At 34.5% G+C, this 24,857-nt stretch overlaps 1 protein-coding gene across 4 annotated transcripts in view; it reads right to left on the reverse strand.

Moving 5' to 3' along the window:
• Positions 1 to 24,857, reverse strand: part of ADAM29 (ADAM metallopeptidase domain 29) — a 76,084-nt gene that overhangs the window by 44,300 nt on the left and 6,927 nt on the right. For 2 of the 4 annotated variants that reach the window (XR_008296026.1, XM_015073160.3), the window contains exon 2: positions 14,015 to 14,120. The exons of 1 other annotated variant lie outside the window; for it this stretch is intronic. The gene's annotated coding sequence lies outside the window, so the exon portion shown is untranslated. Of the gene's footprint in view, positions 1 to 11,838; positions 11,863 to 14,014; positions 14,121 to 24,857 lie in introns of all 4 variants that reach the window. One more of the 4 variants, XM_053216699.1, reaches the window with a different exon arrangement.

Genomic DNA, 24,857 nt, shown 5'->3' on the forward strand with positions numbered 1-24,857 from the left:
CCCACAAACTGTGCACAAAGTTTCCTTTTTTTCCATAAGCAAAATTTTGTAAAGGTCCATTTATGTTGTAACATATATCAAATAAGGAAGTATGATGCTTCTTGCTTTGTTCTTTTTTCTTGAGATTGCTTTATCTATTTGGGGTCTTTTAGCTTCAGATGAATTTTTGTTTTCTTTCTACTTCTGTAAAAAGTGCCATTGAAATTCTGATAGAAGCTAAGCTGAATCTGTAGATCACTTTGGCTGTTTTGGAATTGAAAAATACTAATTCATTCAAATCATAAACACACAATATCTTCCCATTTATTTGTGTCTTCTTCATCAATGTGTATAATTGTCAGTGTACGCATCTTTCACCCCCTTGGTTAATTTTATTCCTGATAGCTTATTTTGGCAGGTGCTATTATAAATCAGATGATTTTCTTAATTTCTCTTTCTGATCATTTATAGTAGTGTATAGAAATACAACTGATTTTATGCATTGATTTTGTATCCTTCAACTAACTTTACTCAACTAGTTTATTAGCTGCAACAGTTTTTTGGTGCTGTCTTTATGGTTTTACGTATATAATGTTATGTCATCTGCAAACAGACAATTTTACTTCTTCCTTTCCACTTTGGATGCATTTTGCTTTTTTGTCTTGCCTCATTGCTCTAGCTAGGACTTCTAGTACAATGTCAAATGGAAATGGCAAGGGCGACATTGTTGTTTTCTTCCTGATCTTAGAGGGAAAACTTTTAGCTTTTTATTATTGAGCGTGTTGTGGATTTGGCTTATATGACTTTTATTATGCTGAAGTACATCCTGTCCATATACAACTTATTGAGAGTTTTGTCATGAAATGGTGTTGAATTCTGTTAAATAATTTTCTACATCTATTGAGATGACTATATGATTCTCATCCTTTGTTTTGTTAATGTAATATATCAGTTTTATTGATTTGTATATGTTGAACCATCCTTGCATCCGCTCTCCCCCCAGGAATAAATTCTGATTGGGTGTATGATCGTTTTAATGTATTGTTCACTTCTATTTGCTAATATTTTGTTGAGAATTTTTGCATCTATGTTCATCAGGAAAGTTGGCCTGTAATCCTCTTTACTTGCAATGTCCCTTTCTGGCTTTGATATTAGGGTGATGCTGCCCTTGTAAAATGAGTTTGACAGTGTTCCATCCTCTCCAATTTTGGAGAATGATTTGAGAAGGAATGATATTAATTCTTCTTTAAATGATTGGTAAAATTCACCAGGGGAGCTATCTGCTGCTGGGCTTCTCTTTGTTAGGAGGTTTTTGATTACTGATTCAATCTCTCTCCTTGGAATCGGTCTGTTTTGATCTTATATTGCTTCATGATTCTGTGTTGGTAGGTTGTATGTTTCTAAAAATTTACCCATTTCTTCTAGGTTGTCCAATATGTTGGTGTATAATTGTACATAGTAGGATATTTTTTTATGATTCTCAGTATTTCTGTTATTTCAGTTGTAATGTCTTCTTTTTTATTTATGATTTTATTTGAGTCTTCTCTTTTTTCTGTTAGTCTTGCTAAAGGGTCATCAATTTGGTTTATGTTTGAAAAAAAAAAACAGTTCCTAGTTCCGGTAATCTTTTCTATCACCCTCCTACTTCATTTATTTCCACTCTGTTATTTGTTATTTGCTTAATTCTGCTGACTGTAGACTTAGTTTGTTCTTCTTTCTCTAGTTCCTTGTGGTTTTTTAGATTATTTATTTGAGATTTATTTATTTAATGTATATATTTGTTGCTACACACTTCTTAGAACTCCTTTGTTGCATCCCATTTTAGTGTGTTATGTTTCTGTTTTCGTGTCTTAGGATTTTTAAATTTCCCTATTAACTTCATCCTTGACCCATTGTTTATTCAGGAATATGTTGTCTAATCTCCATGTATTTGTAAATTTTTCAATTTTCCTCTTGCCTATTTATAATTTCATACCATTGTGGTCAGAAAAGATACTTGGTATGACTTCAATCTTAAATTTGTTAAGACTTGTGGCCTAACGCACAACCTACCTTGGAGTATGTTTTGTGTCTACTTCAGAAGAATATGTATTCTGCTGCTACTGGATGAAATATTCTGTGTGTCTGTTAGATTAATCTAGTCTAACACATAGTCAAGTCCACTATTTCCTTGTTGATTCTCTGTCTGAATCATCTATCCATTATCAAAAGTTAAGCATTATAGTCCCCTATTATGTACTGTTGTGTATTTCTCCCTCCAAATCTTTTTTTTTTTTTTAACGTTTTATTTATTTTTGAGACAGGGAGAGACAGAGCATGAACACGGGAGGGTCAGAGAGAGGGAGACACAGAACCCGAAACAGGCTTCAGGCTCTGAGCTGTCAGCACAGAGCCCGACGCAGGGCTCGAACCCACGGACTGCGAGATCATGACCTGAGCGGAAGTCGGCCGCTTAACCGGCTGAGCCACCCAGGTGCCCCACCCTTCAAATCTTTTAATATTTTCTTTATTTGTTTAGCTTCTCAGATGTTGGATGTATACATATTTGTAATTGTTAGAATTGACACTTTTATCATTATGTAATAACCTTCTCTGTCTCTTATTACAGTTTGACTTAAATTCTATTTTGTCTGGATAAGTATAGCTACCTCTGCTCTCTTTTTGTTTGCATTTTCATTGAATATTTTTTGCATCTTTTCACTTTAGTCTATGTGTGTCCTTAAAGCTTAAGTGAGTCTCTTGTAGGTAGCTATAATTGGATCTTGCTTTTTATTTTTTCAACCATTCAATCGCTCTGTGTTTTTTGATTGGGGAATTTAGTCCATTTACTTTTAAAATAATTATTAATAGGTGTGGATTTACCGCTGTCATTTTGTTAATTGCTTTCTGGCTGGTTTGTAGTATTATTTTTTCCTTTCTTCCTCTCTTCCTTGATTTCTTTATGATTAGATGATTTTTTTCATGTATGCTTTGATACAGTTCTCTTTATCTTTTGTGTATGTATAGAGCTTTTTATTTTAAAGTATTAGGATGCTTACATAAAACATCTTATAACAGCCTATTTTAAGCTGGTAACAACTTAATTGCCTACAAAAGTCTACATTTTTATTTTCTTCCTCATTAATGTTTTTGATATCACAATTTATATCTTTTTATATTATGTCTCTATTAACAAATTTTGTAGCTATTGTAATTTCATGCTTTTGTCTTTTAAACTTTTTATAAATTATAAGTGATTTCCACACGTCTATTCCAATGTTAGTGTTTTCTAAATTTAACTATATATTCACCTAATATTCTTAATTAACATCCTTTTAGTTTCAGCTTAAAGAACTCTCTTTACTCCATTTGTTGTAAGGCTGGCATATTGGTGATGAACTCCTTCAGCTTGTTTTGGGGAAAGTATCTAGCTTTCTTTCACTTCTGAAGGACAACTTTGCTGGGTAAAATATTCTTTTGGCATTCCCCACCCACACCCCCAGCATTTTGAATATAGCATCCCATTCCCTCTCACTTGCTAGGTTTTTGCTGAAAAATCCACTGATACTCATTTTATGGGGTTCCTTTGTACATAGCAAGCCACTTTTTCTCTTGCTACTTTTAAGATTGTCTTTAACTTTTGACAATTTAATTATAGTCTGTGTTTCTGTCAGTCTCTAGATTCTCTTTTTTGATATTGTTTGGTCTTCCTACATTTGGATGTCTGTACAGTTTTGGGACGTTTTTAGCCATTATTTCTTTGCATAAGCTTTCTGCACCCTTTCCCTCTCTCTTCTCTTTCTGATAAACCTGTAAAGCATGTATTATGTCCCATAAGTCCCTTAAGCTGTCATCGCTATTTTTCATTCTTCTTTTCTTTTTGATTTTCTGATTGTATGACTTCTATTCTCTTATCTTTAAATTCACTGCTCTTTTCTTCCATTTGACCTAGTTAGCTGTGGGACACTTCTACTCAATTTTTCACTTCAGTAATTATATTCTTCAACTCTATGATCTCTGGTACTTTTTAATATTCTGTCTCTTGGTGAAATTCTCATTTGACTTATATACTGCTCTCCTTATCTCAGTGATCATCGTTATGTTATTTATTATGTTTATATGTATGTTATTTTGAACTCTCTTTTGGGTAAAGCACTCATCTCTGCTTCTTTATGGTCAGTTTCTGAAGATTTATTTTGTTCTTTTGTTTGGAACATGTTTCCCTGATTCTTGATTTTCCTTGACACTCTCTGCATTGGTTTTTACCCATTACATAAAATAGCCACCTCTCCCAGCCTTGACAGAGTGGCTTCTGTAGGAGAAGAACCTCGTCAATCAGCCAGCCTACGCTCTCGGTTGTCTCTCCAGCCTTTGTGTTTGTCCATGATGCTGTGTCTGTTCTTTGTGGCTCTCTATAGATTAGGGAGTGCTAATACCTGTTACTGTCCCAAAGGTTTGGGAAATATCCACATACCTGTTTGCGTTCCTGTACAGCAACTAATTGCCTGCCTTTAGCTCTCTGATAGAAACTAATTGGGATCCTGACCTTTAGTCAGCAGCTGGGAAATTCTAGATGTTAGCTATGCAGCCTAACCCTATCAGGGAGAAATCAAGAACTGTGTGGCTTTGCTTCCTCATTCTATGCTCAGCCAGAGGCCATAGTTACTGGGAATGCTTGTGCACCCATACAGACTGCCTCTTTAATATGCCAAGTTCCATCAGCTACCAGAGCTAGGGGATTGAGGAACCAGTTTCTTGTTTGACAGCCCTAACATTTGGGGTGCTAGGTGTGTAAAAAAGCTTCTGCTAGGGAGCAGCTGGAAACTTGGTTTGGATGCCCACCAGCTCTTTCATGTTCCTAGAAGGATCCCAGTAAGCTCTCACATGTAGGCTTATTGGAAGCCAGAGCTTCAAGCAACAGATGAAAAAGTATGCACCATGTCTCTTCCAGAGAGAAATTGGGAGATGGGTGTTTTTATCTCCCTCCTCTTCTCTGAGCTCAGTGTTTATCTGCAGGGAGTACACATACTCCCATTTAAACACTGCTTCTTTGTTTGCTAGAGTCCCACAGGTACTGAATTCAAGACCTTTCGGTGGTGGGAGCTAGCTGATTTGGGAGCCTGTCCTTTGGATGGCAGCCATTAAAGTTGGGGTGCTGGTTGTGTGGACATCCTTTTGGGGAGAAGCTGGTGACTTTGTTTTATTGTTGGAAGAAGCTGGAGAGAGATTATGGGCGAAGTGCTTATTAGCGTTTTCATGCTCCCAGGAAGATCCCAGTCAGCACCCAAATAGATAAAAGCTAATTAGAAGGCAGATCCTTAGGCAGAAGCTATGAAAGTAGGCAGATTCCTTCCACAGAGAAAGGGGAGATGAGTGGTTTTGCCTGTTCTTTCTACACCAAGACCAGGTTATAGGTGTGAGAATTGTTTGCACACCATTCAAAAACTTCTTCTTTGTATAGTTTGGTCCTATGGGAATTGTGAATGCTGAGCCTTATCACAGCTATCACAGGTAGGTAATGGAGGCCCATCCATTCCTTCAAAGCCTTAGAAATTGGAGTATAAATGTGTGATCCAAACCCTTCACTACAAAGAAAAAAATTGGAAGTTAGTATTCCCTTCCAACTGTAAGGCACTGTGCTGGGGTCAGGTTTAGAGTGTATCTCAACCTTTCTTACCCATTTCAATGTGAGTGTTTTCTCAGTTACCCAATATGTTAGAATGATTCCACTAGTTTCCAGATTTCTATCAAACAGAATTGATTCATGTGCGGCTGCATATTTAGCATCAGTCAGGAGGAGGAAGGAAAGTCAGGAACCTCTTATCCATCATCTTGACTCTATTTATTGACTCTGATAATGAATATACTAATCTACACATATGATAAAATTGATTTTTTATAAAATTTTTGAGAAAATTTTATACTGTATCCATAGTGGTTGCATCAGTTTACATTCTCACCAACAACATACAAGGGTCCCTTTTCTCCACATCATTGCCAGTGCTTTTTATTTCTCATCTTTTGGATAATAGCCATTCTAACAGGTTATGGGTAATAATATCTCACTGTTGTTTTTATTTGTATTTCCCTTATGATTACTGATGTTGGACACCTTGTCAAGTACCTGTTAGTTATCTCTATGTCTTCTTTGGAAAGGTATGCATTCAGTTCCTCTACCCATTTTTTAATTGAACTACTTGGATATTTATATATTGAGCTGCGTGAGTTCTTCATATATTTTGCATATTAACCCCTTATCAGATACATGATTTGTAAATATTTTATACCATTCAGTAGGTAATCTTTTCATTTCGTTGTTTTCTTTTGCTGCTTACTGCAATATGGTCCCATTTATTTATTCTTTTGTTGCTTTTGCTTTTAGTGTCAACCCCCCCACACACACACCCCAAAATCACTGCCAAAACCAATGTGTAGTATCTTACCCTCTATTATTTCTTCTAGGAGTTTTATGGTTTAAGGTCTTAGAGTCAAGTGTTTAATCTTTAAGTCTTTAATCTTTAAGAATTCAGTCCAATTTGAATTGATTTTAGTGTTTGGTATAAGACAGGATATGGCCCAGTTTCACTCTTGCAGCTGTCTGCCCAGTTTTTCCAGCACTGTTAATTAAATAGACTATCCTTTCACCAGTGTATTCTTGGGACCCTTGTCACAAATTAACTTCGCATCTATGCTTGGGCTTATTTCTGGTCTCTCTATTCTGTTCCACTGATTTATGTGTCTGTTTTTATGACAATAGCATAAACTTTTGAATACTAAGGCTTTGTAATACAGTTTGAAATCATGAACGTAATACCTCCAGCTATGGTTTTTCTTAAGATTGTTTTCACTATTTGGGGTCTTCGTGTTTCTATACAAATTTTAGGATTGTTTTCCATACCTGTAAAAAATGCCATTGGAATTCTGCTTGGGATTGCAGTGAATCTATAGGTTGCTTTGGGTAGTATGGACATTCTGATGATATTAATTCTTCCAATCCATGAGCATGATATCTCTTTTTTTTATTTGTGTCCTCTTCAATTTCTTTCATTATTGTGTTCTGGTTTTTAGAGCATAGGTGTCTCACCGTCTTAATTAAATTTATTCCTGGGTATTTTATACCTTGTGATAAAATTACAAATGGGATTGTTAATTTCTTTTTCTGATAGTTCATTGATAGTGTATAGAAATGCAACTGATTTTTATATCTTGACTTTCTATCTTGCAATGTTACTGAATTCATTTATTCTAAGAGTTTTTTGATGGAGTCTTTAGGCTTTTCTATATATAAAATCAGGTTATTTGTAAATAGTGACAGTTTTACATCCTCCTCTCTCAGTTGGATTCATTTTATGTCTTTTTTATGCCTAATTGCTTCTAATATTATGTTGAATAAAAGCGGCAAAATGGACATATCTGTCTTGTTCCTGATTTTAGAGGAAAAGTGTTCAGTTTTTCACCAAGTTTGATGCTCGCTATGGGCTTGTTATATATGGTCTTTATTATGTTGAGGTACTTTTCCTCTATACCCAGTTTCTTGAGTTTTTATAAAGAATGAATGTTAAACTTTTTCACATTCCTTTTCTTCATCTAAGTTAATTGTATGATTTTTATCCTTCATTTTTTTAATGTGGTGTATAATATTGATTGATTTGTGTGTGTTGAACCATCCTTGCATCATAAGAATTAAGTCCACTTGATCATGGTGTATGATTCTTCCAATGTATTGTTGAATTTAGTTTATTAATATTTTGTTGAAGACTTTTGCATCTATGTTCATCAGGGATTTTGGCCTGTAGTTTTGTTTTGTTTTGGTTTGGTTTCTTGTAGTGTCCTTATCCAGTTTTGTTTTCACGGTAATGCTGGACTTGTAAAATGATCTGGGATATGTTCCCTTTTGCCCTATTTTTTTGGAAGAGTGTGAGAAGGATTGGTATTAACTCTTTAAATGTTTGGCGGAATTCATCAGTGAAATGATCTGTTTCTGCACTGTTGTTTGTTGGGAGGTTTTTGATTACTGATTCAATCTCCTTACTACTATTGGTGTATGCTGATTTTCTGTTTCTTCATGATTCAGGCTTGGGAGAGTGCATGTTTCTAAGAATTTATCCATTTCTTCTAGGTTGTCCAACTTGTTAGTGCATAATTGTTTATAGTAGTCCCTTATGATCTTTTGTATTTCTGTGGTATCAGTTGTAACATTTCCTGTTTCATTTCTGACTTTTCTTAGTGAGCCTACTAAAGGCTTCTCGATTTTATCTTTTAATAATTCCAACTCTTATTCTTTGCTGTCTTTTTCAGTCTTTAAGTCTGCTATATATGTCTGCTCTATCTTTAGGTCTGTTATCTTTAGGTCGTTTTATGTTTTTAGGTGGATGCATAAATATTTACAAATATCATGTCCTCCTGGATTGAGGAAAAGTTTTTCTGTAGGCTAAGTTGTCTTGTTGACTTATGACTAGAGGGCAAAGTAGGCATCCGTCTGAAGCATTATTCCTAAATTCTAATCCCAGCACTTATACATACTAGATATGTAGGTAAATGATCATACATTTGGTTTCTTTTTTTGTAAAATAAGAATGAAATAAAATAGTAATGTCTGTGCCCTACTAAGGTTTTGATGGTTACATGGGATATCCCAGCTTAAATATTTAGGGCAATGCCTTCCATACCCTGTGTATTTAATAAATGATAGTTATTGTTATTTTTAAAGACAACAAATGGTTTCTTTAATTTTCAATTTATTCTTTTTAACAGCAAAATATATTTTCTTCTACACCCAACAGGAAACAATTTTCTAAATAAATGGGTTTGGAGGGAAGCTGAGTGTTTAGAGTGTTTGAAACAGTGTTTCTTTGTGTGTTCCCATATCTTTAGAAACATGTGTATGGTAACTTTGCTTTCATTTATCTCCCAGCAAGCAAGAAAAACAGAAAACACACATCATGAATTTCTAGATTTTTTTCTAAGTCTTTCAAAGTAATTTTTGTCATCAATTTTAATCTAACATTTTATCTTCTGTCTGATTCACTTCTGTTTTTCGGGAACACAAGCCTTTGCATAGGAAACTAGATAACCACTTCCTTTTTCCTTTGAAATGGATACCTTTTCTGGCTCCTTAATTTTGGCATTAGTATAAGAGGTATGAAAACACTTTCAGATTTAATAATGTAAAACAAATTCTGTCAGAGAACATTTGTACTGAATAGTTTAAAAAAGAAAACTGCATAAAGTCACTTCCTTGTAAGGTGTTTTCTTTCTTCCTATCTTTAACAGAAGAGCCATTTCATTAATTCTATATTTAGTAGCATCGGAGGCATAAATACATGAAAGGCTCAAGATTGCCATGATATTGTAATCGTTTTTTCAATATCAACTTTTTTTTAGGCAAGGTTTAGATTTACAGAAAAATTGCAAATACGGTGCAGAGAGTTCCCATATACTCCCATGCCCATGTTTCCCCTATAACATCTTGCATTATATGGTATATTTACATGGTTAATGAACCAATAATGACAGGTTATTAAACAAAGTCTATGCTTTTTTCAGACTTTAGCATTTTTATCTAATGTCTATTTTTAGTTCCAAGATTCTATCCAGGATTCCACATTACAATAAACCCCCATGCCTTCTTAGGGTCTTTTGTCTGTGGGACTTTTTTTCTAAGTTTATTTATTTGTTTTGAGAAAGAGAGAGTGGGAGAGGGACAGAGAGAGAGAGAGAGGGAGAGAGAGAATCCAAAGCAGGCTCTGCACTGACAGCTCAGAACTGGAACTGACTAACTGTGAGATCATGACCTGAGCTAAAGTCAGACACTTAAGCAACGGAGTCACCCAGGGGCCCCCGTGGGATTGTTTTTGATGACAAAAACTTTCGTGTATTTCTGGTCAGGTGTTTTGTAGAATATCCCTGAATTAAGGCTTATCTGATTCTTTTCATGATTAGACCGAGAGTATGCATTTTTGTGAGGACAGCCACGAAAACAGCGTCCATTTCATCATATCATGTAAAGAGTACCTACTATTAACATGACTTATTACAATTGATGTTGACTTTGATCAACTGTCTTGATAGCATTTGTCCAATTTCTTCACTGTAAAGTTACTCCTTCCCCTTTTTTATACTGTACTCTGGCAGTATGTCCCTTTGCACAGCCCACATCTAAGAGATGGGGAACAATGCACTTGCCACAAATTCCTACCACCCACTAGTCTTCTTATTGTATTTTTCTGCCTTCTCCAGAATCTCATTTAAACGAAGTCAGATACTATGTAAACTTTTCAGACTGACTTCATTCACTTAGCAGTATGTACTTAAGGTCCATCCATGTCTTTTCATTGCTTAATAGTTTTTGCTTGTTTGTTTTAATTACTGAATGATATCCCTTACAGTGATATAACACAGTTTGTTTATTCATTTACATATTGAAGGTCATTTCTAGTTTTTGGTGATTAAGAATAAATCTGTTTGCCACATTCATGTGATGGTATTTATACTGACAAATTTTCAGATTGTTTGCATAAACACTCAGGAGTATGATTGCTGGATTTTATGGCAAAATTATATTTAGCTTTGTAAGAAACTTACAAAATACCTTTCAAAGTGTTTGTGCCATTGTCCTTTACCAGTAATTAATGAGAGTTCCTCTTGCTCTGCATTCTTACCAGTAACTGGTAGTGTCAGTTTTTGGATTTTACCTTTGTTTGTTTGTTTGTTTGTTTGTTTACTTTTTGAGAGACAGAAAGAGTGAGAGAGCATGGGAGGGACATAGAAACAGGGAGAGAGAGAATCACAAGCAGGATGCATGCTGTCAGCACAGAGCCTGATACAAGGCTTGGATTCACAAACCATGAGATCATGACCTAGCTGAAATCAAGAGTCGGATGCTTAACAGACTGAGCCACCCAGGTGCCCCTGGATTTTACCCATTCTTAGATGTATGTAACAGTATTTTTTTGTTTTCATCTGCAACTTCCTTTTTTTTTTTTTTTATTATTTTCAATGTTTATTTATTTTTGAGACAATGTGAAAGACAGAGTGCAAGCGGCAGAGGGGCAGACAGGGGGAGACACAGAATCTGAAGGGGGTTCCAGGCCCCGAGCTGTCAGCACAGAGCCCGATGTGGGGCTGGAACTCACAAACCCTGAGATCATGACCCTAGCCAAAGTCGGACGCTTAACCGACTGAGCCACTCAGGCGCCCCAATCTGCAACTTCCTAAAGACAAGAGTTGTTGAGAATATTTTCTTCTGGTTGTTTGCTATTTGTATTTGCTTTGATGAGACTGTTCAAATATTTTTTTCCCATTGAGGCTTTGACAGTGCAGAGCTTGCTTGAGATTCTCCCTCTTTATCTGCCCCTCCCCTGCTCGCACTTTCTCTGTCTCTCTCAAAATAAGGCCCTAGAATTCATCAAAATTACTCTTAAAATGTTCCTACCAGTTTATGGCTTAAGTAACTTCTGCTCCAAGTAAGCAGATCCTAGGTGTGACCCCCTATATTTGCCTGTCTCTAGAGTTCAGATGACAATTTGTTCTGTGACTCCAACTCTCTGATGGCTCCCAAAAAAGTCACTGATTTCAGTTTGTTTATCTTTTTTTAATCTTTTTTCTTGTTGAAAAATCGTGTGTGACAACTTTTAGGTTCTTAATATGCTAGAAACAAAGCCACAAGTCTGCCATGATATTTTTAGTTCTGATCTGTAGGGACAGTTCAACTAATTAGCTACCACTGTTAACAGACTTAAATGGAAACATTGTGTTTTATTTACATTGTGTTTATTAATATTCCCTGGTGACAGTTACATTTCAGTTCTTTATTTAAAGTTTATATATGGTTTGAATTTGTCTTCACATTTTGAAATATTTAAGGAATTTGATACTTACATTCACTTCTACCAAATCAAGGTCCTAAAGGTTAGAAAGAAGAATCATGGGTTAATGTATGAGTTGGACAATTAATAGAGTGATCCCATTTGGGTCTCATATTCAAATTAATTGTTACCATAACTGCTTGAGTCTCGCTATCTAGTGGATTTATTTATTTCTATTTTAATTGTATATTTAGAACTCCATGTGAAAATTAAAATCCTTTTATTGAAACCTTCCTTTGACTCTTGTAGCTTAGAAGCTCTTTTAAAATTTGACCACAGGGGAGCATGCACACAAACACACACATAGGAATTATTTCCATATATATCCACTATAACAGCTAATAACATGCCTTCCACACATTGAATATTTAATAAAGGTTTGTTAAATGTTCAATGTGTATAAAATATCCCAAGAAAATATATTAGTATCACATAATTTATAATATATGATATGGAATACTATTTCTTGCCAAATAACAGAATCATGCTATGTGCATATCCAAATTAGATGTAAATCTAATTTAAAAACTGTATTATATTTGGGGCGCCTGGGTGGCCCAGTCAGTGGGCATTTAATTTCAGCTCAGGTCATGAACTCGCTTTCGTGGGTTCAGGCCCCGCATGGGGCTTTGTGCTGACAGCTCAGAGCCTGGAGTCTGTGCTTCAGATTCTGTGTCTCCTTCTCTCTCTGCCCCTCCCCTGCTCATGCTCTGTCTCTGTCTCTCTCAAAAATAAATAAAGATTAAAAAGAATTTTTTTAATTAAAAAGCACTGTATTATATTTAAGTATTTGCTTAGTTTATTTCAAAATTATAACTAAGGTTATTTTAGATATCACATATATATGTCTCTAATGATTACACTCATAAAATGAAGCACCAAATACTATGTAAATGTTATTTATACATGTACATTCAAAATCTCATTTTATCTCTGCTATTTGTAAAATTATCTGCAATTTTACATGCACTCTCTAGAGAATTTACATTTTCTATTTAAAAATTAAATATAATTAGGAAAAATTAATAAATATCTCATATAATGTCTGGGAACAACATATAAATTTTACATATTTTTTAAGGAAAAAATATCATCCTGGGGCAAGCATTTTAGACAGAAATATAAGCAATCAACTAATTTTAAAACATATAATTTTATTGTTACAAAAGAGATTTTTTTTTTACATTTAATGCTTTTAATTTTAGCATTTACCAATTAATTTTAGATCATGGATCCTACTTAAATACTATAACAGGGTAACATATTTCTTCAATTATTTTTTCAAAAACATACCCATTTACTATTTATTTGAAAACAACTTTAGACTTCAATATTCTAAAATACTCAAAACATCAGCAGGAAAATACAATGCTGAAATTCTCACACTGTTTTCTTTATGGTTTAACTAGAAGTTGCTCCATCAAAAATGAATCACATTGTATACTTTTGGTTCGTAGAAATGACCGATGGACTTTACCATTTTATTTCTTTAAATACAGAATACTTAAGCACTTTACAATGTGACTAACAAAACCAAAAGAACAATTTCAATTAACTAAGAGTATTATTCTCAAAATATGCAGAAAAGATATTTATTTACCATATTGGATTGAAGATTTATAATAATCTTCCTTTTAACCTGAAGTATATAAATCATTTCATGCTCTAAAACTTACATAGAGAAGATACATACTGTTAAAAAAATATCTTACATCAAGAAAAGTTTCATAAGAGGGGCACCTGGGTGGCTCAGTCAGTTAAGCGTCTGACTTCAGCTCAGGTCGTGATCTCACGGTTTGTGAGTTCCAGCCCCACGTCAGCCTCTGTGCTGACAGCTCGGAGTCTGGAGCCTCCTTCCGATTCTGTGTCTCCCTCTCTCTCTACCCCTCCCCCAGTCATGCTCTGTCTCCCTCTCTCAACAATAAATAAACACTTAAAAAAATTAAAAAAAAAATGTTTTATACAATACAGAAAAAATACGTATATTGTTTGCACAAGACTGGGTTAGATTCTACCAAAATTCTACCAGGTTGGAAAATGAAACTGGCTTGACTCCAGATATAAACGATGAATGTAAGACAGAGTACTTTCTAAGTGACTTCTGTGATTTAAATTGATAATTCATTGGAGGACTGGAGGAAAAAAAAGTTGGCGAAGAAAAATTTGGAAACTATTTCATAAAATGTTACCTCATGATTATCTTCATAACTTCTTTTCTCGAAAGTGTTTCAAGATAGGATCTCAGAGATATCTTAGGGAAGTGGTGGGAGGGGAGCTGAGGAGGGTTGCAGCACTCTACGAGGAATAGATCAGAACATTTGGTGTGAAACGAGATACGTATGGCATGTAAACAACACGTTTCAGGGTAAGCATTAGGTGATTTTCTCTACAAACCCAGCATATTTGGGAAAAGGGGATAGGAACATATGTTGTGCATAAAGGAAAATATCTACCTCACTGGGCTGGCAGAGGTCCATGAGAAGGTCTTGTGAGAGCTATACTATAAAGGAATTGATTCCTATACAAAAGGGTTTTACAAGAAGAGCATTTAAGAGTGAGAATAATGCCATTATTCTGTGTTTTTGTTCAGAACATTAGCTACCTATACACATATCACAGTGCCATGAGACGAATCATCTTTTGTATACTGTACGTCAATATCCTCTGCTTCTACGTTTCAGAAGGTCAGATACAGATGATCAGCTTTCAAAGACTGTTTCCCCTTCTTACTTTATAGAAACTATCTACTATCTTTTACCTTATCTTTTATCGCACTTCCTCAGCTAGTACCTTTTACCTACTATTTGTCTCTTCTTTTTTATTGTTTCTTTTTTTATCTAGTTTATTCATTTTTCACTTCAAAAAAAAACAAACAAATTTCCTTGAACTTCCATCCATTTTGGATGAATGTAATCATCATTTTTTTTCAGAGCTAAACTGTAAAGTTATTTTCTTGTTTGTTTTGTATGAGTGTTATAGTTTTTATTTTTAAATATGCTACCGTTGCATATATAACAAGGACTTTTAAATTTCTAAAAATTTTTTAAACCTTTTTTTAAAGCAAATTATGAAAAATATGACATAACATTCCATATACTTTTATAAGCATCTCTGAAGAAGTATTTTCCTACAGAGTCAAAATAACATTAGATCTAACAAAATCAATTATTATTATTTTTAAACCATCTAATATCCAGTGCATATTCAAATTCCCACTTATCCTCAAAATGTTCTTTGCAACAAGCTTGTCGAAACAGAATCTAACAAAAGTAGTCTTTGTAGAATGGTTTTAGAACCATACAAAAGTCTTTTTTTATTACAAATCATTCTTCTAATAGTTTTTGGACTTACTGATAATCCTTTCTAAACCAATAATTTCATTATATCTGGCAAAATGGTAGTTGTTTTTTTTTTTTACTTTGTGTTCTTTCACACAAAAAAAAATTTAAAAAAAGAAAAAAAAAGGAAAGAAAGAAAACTTTATGGGATAACAACAAGGCTTATAGAGATGTCAAAAGGAGAAAAGGGAGAGAAAGAGACAAAACAAAACAAAACAAAACAACCTTATCTGAAGAAATAGTGACAGAAAAATTCCCTAGTCTGGAGAAGGAAACACACATCCATCCAGAAAGCCCAGACTATTCTAAATAAGATGAACCTGAGGAGATCCACACCAAGACACCTTATAATTAAAATGGCAAAAGTTAAAGACAGGGAGAGAATCTTAAACCAGTAAGGGAAAAATAATTTTTTATGAACAAGGGAAAGGTCATAAGGCTAATACCAGATTTTTCAGCAGAAACTTTACAAGCCAAAGGGAGTGGCACAATATGTTCAAAATACTGAGAAAACAAAAAACAAAAAACTTCCAGCCAAGAATACTCTACCTAGAAAAGTTATAATTCAGAATTGAAGGGAAGATAAAAAAAATTTTCAGACAAGCAAAGTTAGAGGAGTTCATCACTATTAATGTTAAAGGAACTTCTTTAAGCTAAAAAAGAAAGGATGTTAACTAGTAACAAGAAAATATATGAAAGTATAAATCTCATTGGTAAAGGTAAATATATAGTAAAGGTAGTAAATTAATTACATATAAAGCTAATATAAAGGTTAAAAGATAAAAGTCATAAAAATAACTATAACTACACTAATGAGTTAAGGCATCCACAAGATAAAAAATGCAAACTGTGACATCAAAAACCTAAAGTGTTGGAGAGAGTAAAAATGTAAAGCTTTAGAATTCATTCAAACTTAAACTGTTATCAATTTAAAATGGACTATAATAAATTTTATACATAATCCTCATGATGATGACATAAAACCTATAGCAGTCACACAAAGATAAAATGAAAGGAATCTAAGCATACCACTAAAGAAGGCCATAAAACCACAAATGGAGAGAACAAGAAGAAAGAAACAGAAAGAAACTACAATACATTCAGAAAACAATGAACAAAAAGTCAGTAAGTGTATACCTATCAATAATTACTTTAAATGTATATGGACTAAATTCTGCAATCAAAAGACATAGTGCAGCTTAATGGCTGGAAAAAAAAAAAAGACCTGTCTATATCTATATGCTGTCTACAAAAATCTCACATCAGATTTAAGGACACACACAGACTGAAAGTGAAGGTATGGAAAAATATCTTCTATGCACATGAAAACCAAAAGAAAACTGGGGTAGCTATACTTACATCAGACAAAATAGACTTTGAAACGAAACTGTAATAAGAGACAAAGAAGGATATTATATAATGATAAAGCTGTCAATCCAACAAGATGATATTACATTTGTATACATTTATGCATCCAACATAGAAGCACCTACATACATAAATGTTAACAGGACTAAAAAGAGAAAAATACAGCAATACAATGGTAGTATGGGACTTTAATACTTCACTTATGTCAATGGAGAGGTAGTCCAGATAGAAAATCAATAAGGAAATATCAGCCTCAAATAACATGTTGGACCAGATAGATGTAATAGATATTTACAAAACATTCCATCCCAAAGAACTGAATATACATTCTTCTCAAGTCAGCCTGGAACATTCTCCAGGATATATCACAGGTTAGGCCACAAAGCAAGTCTTAATAAATTTAAGAATCCTGAAATTATATTAAGTATCTTTTCTGACCACAGTGGTATGAAAGTAGAAATCAGTTCCAAAAACAAACAAACAAACAAACAAACAAAACTGTAAAATCTAAATATATGTCAAAGTCAAGTCAAAAGGTAAATAAAAATACCCTAAGACAAATGAAAATGGAACTAAAACATACCAAAACTTATGGAATGCAGCAAAAGCAATTCTGAGAGTTACATTCATAGCAATAAATGCCTGCCTCAAGAAACTAGAAAAATCACAAACAACTTAACTTTACATCTAATGGAAGTAGGATAAGAACAAGCAAAATTCAAAGTTGGCAGAAGGAAGGGATTAACAAAGATTAGAGCATAAATATACAAAATAGAAACTAAAAAAATTGATTAAACTAAAAGTTGGGTCTTTTTAAATTTTATTTTAAATTCCAGTATAGTTTACAGTGTTATCTTAGTTTCAGGCATACAGTATAGTGATTCAACAATTCCATACAACACCCAGTATGCACCATGACAAGTGTAGTCCTCAATCCCCATTGCTTATTTCACCCATCCCTTCTCACCAACCTCCCCTCTGGTAGCCGTCAGTTTGTTCTCTATAGCTGAGAGTCCATTTTCTTGGTTCTCTCTCTCTTTTTTCCTTTGCTCATTTGTTTGTTTATTCTTAGATTCCACACATGAGTAAAATCATATGGTATTTGTCTTTCTCTGACTGACTGACTTTGCTTAGCATTATACTCTCTAGCTCCATCCATGTCATTGCAAATGGCAAGATTTCATTCTTTTTATGGCTGAATAATATTTCATTATGTGTATATATCACATCTTCTTTATCCGTTCATCTGTCGATGGAGACTTGGGCTGCTTCCATAATTTTGCTATTATAAATAATGTTGCTATAAACATAAGGGTACATGTATCCTTTTGAATTACTGTTTTTGTATTTTGGGGGTGAATTAGTGCAATTGCTACATCATAGGGTAGTTCTATTTTTAACTTTTTGAGGAACCTCCATACTGTTTTCCAGAGTGACTGCACCAACAGTGCAAGAGTTTCTTTTTCTCCACATCCTTGCCAACACATACTGTTTTGTGTGTGTGTGTGTGTTTGATTTTATCCATTCTGACAGGTGTGAAGTGATATCTCACTCACATTTCCCTGATGATAAATGATGTTGAGCATCTTTTTATTTGTCTGTTGGCCATTTGGATGTCTTCTTTGGAGAAATGTCTGTTCGTTTCTGCTGCCTATTTCTTAAGAAATTGAAGACGACACAAAGAAATGGAAAGATATTCCATACTCATGGATTGAAGGAACAAATATTTTTTTTAAATGTTTATACTACGAAAGCAATCAGGTTTAATGTAATCCCTATCAAAATACCAACAGCATTTTTCACAGTAGAACAAAAAAACACTAAAATTTATATGGAACAACAAAAGACCCCAAATGGCCAAAGTGACTTTGAAGAAGAAAAGCAAAGCTGAAGGTGTCACAATTCCAGACTTCAAGTTATATTACAAAGCTGTAGTAATCAAAACAGTGTGGTACTGGCACAAAAGTAAACATATAGGATCAATGGAACAGGATAGAGAACCAAGACTCTTGGTGAATCTAGCTAGAGGCTTGTCAATATTGTTTATATATATTTAAAAACAGCTTTCAATTGGATTATTCATTTTTTGGAGCATTAAATTGTATAAGTTCTTTATATATTTTGAATGCTAACTCTTTATCAGGTATGTCATTTGCAAATATCTTCTCTCACAAAAGACTCCAAATAGCCAGAGCAATCTTGAAAAAGAACAAAACTAGAGGTATCACATTCCTGATTTCAAACTATATTTGCAAATCCATAGACTCAAAACAGTATGATATTGGCATAAAAATAGGCACATAGATCAATGGAACAGAATAGAGTTCAGAAGCCCATGCATATATGGGTAATTAATTTATGATTAAGGAATTAAGAATATACACTGAGAAAAGGACAGTTTCTTCAATAAATGATGTTGGCAAAACTTGGCAGCCACGTGCCAAAGAATGAACCTAGACCCATATCTTAAGCATACACAAATAATTCATGATGGGTTTAAGACTTGGATGTATATTTTGAAATCATAAAACTCCTAGAGGAAAACATAGGCTGTAAGTTCTTTGATATAGTATTGGCAGTGATTTTTTTGGATCTGACTACACAAGTAAAGGCAACAAAAGCAGAAAATAACAAGTGGAACCACATCCAACTAAGAAGCTTCTTCACTGGAAAAGAAAACATCAACAAAATGGAAAGGAAAACTGGAATGGGATGAAATATTTTTTTATATATTTGATAAGGAGTTAACATACAAAATATATAAAGAATCCATACAACTCAATAGCAAAAAACAATCACATTTAAAAATGTGCAGAAGACCTGAGTGAACATTTTTCCAAAGAAGACATACAGATGGCCAATAGGTACATGGAAAAGTGCTCAACATCACTAATTATCAGGGAAATGAAAATCAAAACCAAGAGATATTACCTCACACCTGTTAGAATGGTTTTATCAAAGTGACAAGAAATAAAAAGCTGTTGGCAAGGATGTGGAGAGAAGGGAACCCTTATGTATTGTGGGTATGAATGTAAGTTGGTGCGACCACTATAGAAAAAAATGTGAAGTTTCCTCAAAATATTAAAAATAGAATTACCATATGATATAGCAATTCCACTTCTGAACTTTTATCCAAAGAAAACAAAAACACTAACTCAAAAATATTCATGCACCCCTATGTTCATTGTAGTATTATTTATAATAGCCAAGATATGGAAACAGTCTAAGTGTCCATCAATGAATAAATGGGTAAAGAAAATGTGGTGTATATACATATACACACATTGCTATTTTTAACAACACGGATAGACCTTGACAGCTTTATGCTAGGTGAAATAAGTTAGACAAAGAAAGATAAGCCATATTATTCTCATTTGTATGTGGAATAATAATAATAATAAACACTAACAATAATAAAAATTTAAAATCTCCCAAAACAAACAAAAAAGCTCATAGATAAAGACAACAATGGTTTATGGAAACCAACAATGGTTTATGGAAACAATGGTTTCCAGAGGTATGGGATGGGTGAAATGGATGAAGTGGGTCCAAAGATACAAACTTTCAGTTATAAAATAGTCATGAGGATGTAATGCACTGCATGGTGGTTATATTTTATAACACTGAACTACACATTTGAAAGTTGCTAAGAAAGTATTTCTTAAAAGTTCTCACCACATACACACACACACACACACTCACACTAGTTTGCTTATGTATGGTGACAGATGGTGACAGATGACAGACTTATGGCAGTGGTTATTTTGTAATATTGAATCATTATATTGTACACATGAAACTAACATAATGTTATATGCCACTATACTTCAATTAAAAAACTGAAGAAATTTTTCCACATTTAAAAACATAAGAATAGCTCATTGGAAATATTTAAGTATGACAATACAAAATGTGTGTGCTAAGCATAAAGAGAGTTGCTACTGGTGTATGAGACAAAGATACATTTAGGAATGGCCCTGGTTGTTCTATGGCCCGTGTTAGTTACTAATAAATAATTACCAAAAACACCACAGCTACTCCTGCAGGAAAATATATGTAATTATTATATAAATAGTTGTTTCTGTAACTCTCCTTTTTGATGTCGCTCTGTGTATATCTTTTAGTACTCTGTGGAAAAGCATCATTTAACATTTTTATCTTTTGTTATATATTAATATGAAAAAAGAGGTATTATAGTTAAGTGTATAACAATATAACACTACATAAAATGAATTTTAAGGACCATTAATCATTTCTCCTTAAAGTGGCTTCTGGGAGTTAAAAATCCTATATTTGAAAATGATCTCATATTACCATTCATTTAAGCACTTTTTTACTCTTATTTTACCCTTATTCTTCATAATTCCATTTTCAACAATGTTGTACTTTTAACTTTATAATCATCCCCATTGTGAAAAAGATAAGTTTTCTTCCAGAGCAATTCTCATGTATAAATCTTATCTTCATAGGAAATAATTTCTGGATTGTATTCATTTATACTATTGAAAGCTATAAAAATATTAGAGACAAATTTAACTGGTTTTCAAACAAAAGTTTCATAATATAATTATTTTGTATATGTTTTGAAGATTAAGAAAAAATCTTTTTATTTAGTGTGTGTGTGTGTGTGTGTGTTCAGAGAGAGTGATAGAGACAGACAGAAAGACAGATATTGCATTGATTTTTATGGTATTTAACAGAGATGTCTTGAGAGAACATGAATAGGGGAGAGGGGCAGAAGGAGGGAGAGAGAGAATCCCAAATAGTCTCCACACTGGGCATAGAGCCCCATGAGGGGCTCCATTCCATGACCCTGGCATCGTGACCTGAACCAAAATCAAGATTCAGATGCTTAACCTACTGAGCCACCCAGACACCCCTAACACAGATATCTTTTTAAGTTTACTAAATATTTTCTTGGAACATTACCAAGTATCTATGTAAATATATTTGGATATCTAAATCATAATTATATTTTAATTGTCATTAAAATTTAAAAAAGTAACTCTAGGATACATGCTTATTTTTAAACAATTCAGATTTCTAAAGAATTAAAACTCTTTTCTTATCCTTAATCTCGTACTTCATCCCAGTAGTGACAATTATTAACAGGATGATGTGTATCTATTCAGTTATTTGTCCCATAGATTATATTTGTATAGTACTTGTTTTGTGTGTTTTCATACCTGTCAAAGATTAAATATAGATCCTAAGTTAACATAGAGTATACAGGTTGAATATACAACACTCAGACATGAAGTCTGTACTTCACTGATCATATTGGTAGTGATATATATCTTTATTTTATTCTTATCTCCTATGAGTATCATTCATTTTGATGTGATAGTGAATGTTCTCCTTTTACATATCTGTGATGTAAACATAATGTTTAAGTGTCAATATTTGTTTATGATTGAAGGGAATCCTATATATTAATGTCTATTGATATTTTTGTCTATATGTTTTCTAAGATCAATCTATAGATATGCACTCCATATATACATAATTATTATGCAACCCCTGTTCCACAGCCTGTCATTTCATGGCCCATTGAAATATCCTTACTTAATTAGATACCAATTTTGGATATTCTATTATTGCAGAAGACCATGTCAAGTATATATAATGTATACCTCAAAAGTTATTTTCTTGAAAACTAGCAGAGTAGTTTACATTTTTTAGAACATTTCTTTGATGTTTTTAAGTTCACTTTTATATTCTAAAGATATAGACATTGATTACTTAGTTATTTGTAATTGCTTATATTTGATTTGTCTAAGTTGACAAAATTGATCTATTGTCTTCCTCACTTTTAGCTTAGTACATGAAAAATAATGTACTGTTGTTGATATTGCTAGAGTATAAAAGGGCAATAATTGCCTTCTGTGGAAAAAAAAAAACATTGTTATCTTTTGTATACCAATGATCCTCAAACTTAAGTTTGCCTACTAGTCCCTTATTAAACTTGCTAAAAACACAAAATGATGGGTACTACTACCAGAGATGCTAGTTTTCAACAATAGTTCTTTAAACACTGTTCTCTACTATTATGCTTAAGTTGGGTAGTTACAACAGCACTTTGACAAATATACTCCTGGAGAAGGATCGAAGTTGTTGCTGAATTTCTTGCTTATGAACAAACAAACAATTGTGTCATCATCAATATGCAACTACTCACCTCATTGTTTCCTAATCCAAAGAGTCTGAAGAACCAATATGGGAGTTTTAACTGAAGTACTCAATTTAATAATTCCTTGTTCCCCAGAACATTCTTAGTAATATTAAAAATGCCAAAGAGGTAGACAAGAGGCCCTTGGAAGAGGGTAGGAAGGGCAGAGAGGCTGTGCGTCCTACATGGACTGGTGTGAGGAAGCTGGGTGGTGGAGGGGCAGCCCACCAAGCAAGGTAGAGCCCCTGAGTCTGGCTTGCAAAAGCAGAGGGGCCAGATGGAGTGTGTTCTGATAGCCAGCGGGACTTAACATCTGGAATGTTATAGTCAACAGCTCTGCTCTGAGAGAGTGGGGAGGTCGAGAGGACGACAGGAGGGAGAGTTGTTGAGACACTGAAGACAGAGCTCAGCTCGGCTGGGGAACAAAGGCGCTGGCAAGCACCATCTCCCTCCCCCATTCCCCAGCAGAACATCCAAAAGAAACCAGTTCCTGTCACCGAACTTGCTTGCACTGCGTGAATGCCCAATGCTGTGCTTCTGTGGGTCAATCCCTCCCACAGGTCTTCCTCCTTCCCAGTGCTGCAGGTCCCCTCCCACAGGGGACCACTGAAGGCAAAAGGGGCTAAGCCTGCCCCTCCTGTCCCTGTGCACCTTGTGGATCCACCCTGGCTAATACGCCAGACCCATTGAAGCAGCACCACAAGCCTGGCAGTGTGCAAGTAGCGCAGACAGGGGCCACACCACTCCACAGTGAGTCCAGCCCCTGGGAGAGGGGAAGATAAGGTACACACCAGTTTGACTGTGGCCCCAGTGTTGGGCTGGGGGAAGACATTGGTCTGACTGTGGCCCCGCCCGACAACACAAGTTTCTATAGACAGCACAGGGGAAGGGCCCTGCAGTTTGGAGCCACTGCAGGGACTACCCAATGACAAAACAGAAAAATTCTCCTCAAAAGAAACTCCAGGAAGTAGCGACAGCTAACAAATTGATCAAAAACTATTTAAGCAATATAACAGAACAAAAATTTAGAATATTAGTAATAAAATTAATCTCTGGGCTTGAAAAAAGCATAGAGGACAGCAGAGAATCTATTGCTACACAGATCAAGGGACTAAGAAATAGTCATGAGGAGCTAAAAAAAGCTATAGATGAGGTACAAAATAAAATGGAGGCAGCCACAGCACGGATTGAAGAGGCAGAGGAGAGAATGGGTGAATTAGAGATAAAATTATGGAAAAAGAGGAAGCTGAGAAAAAGAGAGATAAAAACATCCAGGACCATGAGGGAAGAATTAGAGAACTAAGTGATGCAATCAAATGGAACAATATATGTTTCCTAGGAATTCCAGAAGAAGAAGAGAGAGAGAAAGGGGCTGAAGGTATACTTGAACAAATCATAGCTGAGAACTTCCCTGATCGGGGGAAGGAAAAAGGCATTGAAATCAAAGAGGCACAGAGAACGCCCTTCAGATGTAACTTGAATCGATCTTCTGCATGACATATCATAGTGAAACTGGCAAAATACAAGGATAAAGAGAAAATTCTGAAAGCAGCTAAGGATAAACACACTCTAACATTTAAAGGGAGACCGATAAGACTAGTGGCAGACCTATCTACTGAAACTTGCCAGGCCAGAAAGGAATGGCAGGAAATCTTCAATGTGATGAACAGAAAAAAATATGCAGCCAAGAATCCTTTATCCAGCAAGTCTGTCATTCAGAATAGAAGGAGAGATAAAGGTCTTCCCAAACAAACAAAAACTGAAGGAATTCATCACCACTGAACCAGCCCTACAAGAAATCCTAAGGGGGATTCTGTGAGTGAAATGTTGCAAGGACCACAAAGTACCAGAGACATCACTACAAGCATGAAACCTACAGACATCACAAAGACTCTAAACCCATATCTTTCTATAATAACACTGAATGTAAATGGACTAAATGCTCCAACCAAAAGACATAGGGTATCAGAATGGATAAAATAACAAGACCCATCTATTTGCTGTCTACTAGAGACTCATTTTAGATCTGAGGAAACCTTCAGATTGAAAGTGAGGGGATGGAGAGCTAACTATCATGCGACTGGAAGTCAAAAGAAAGCTGGAGTAGCCATAGTTATATAAGACAAACAAGACTTTAAATTAAAGGCTGTAACAAGA

This window comes from Acinonyx jubatus, chromosome B1, assembly GCF_027475565.1.
Source record: "Acinonyx jubatus isolate Ajub_Pintada_27869175 chromosome B1, VMU_Ajub_asm_v1.0, whole genome shotgun sequence".
NCBI classification, from domain to species: Eukaryota; Metazoa; Chordata; class Mammalia; order Carnivora; family Felidae; genus Acinonyx; species Acinonyx jubatus.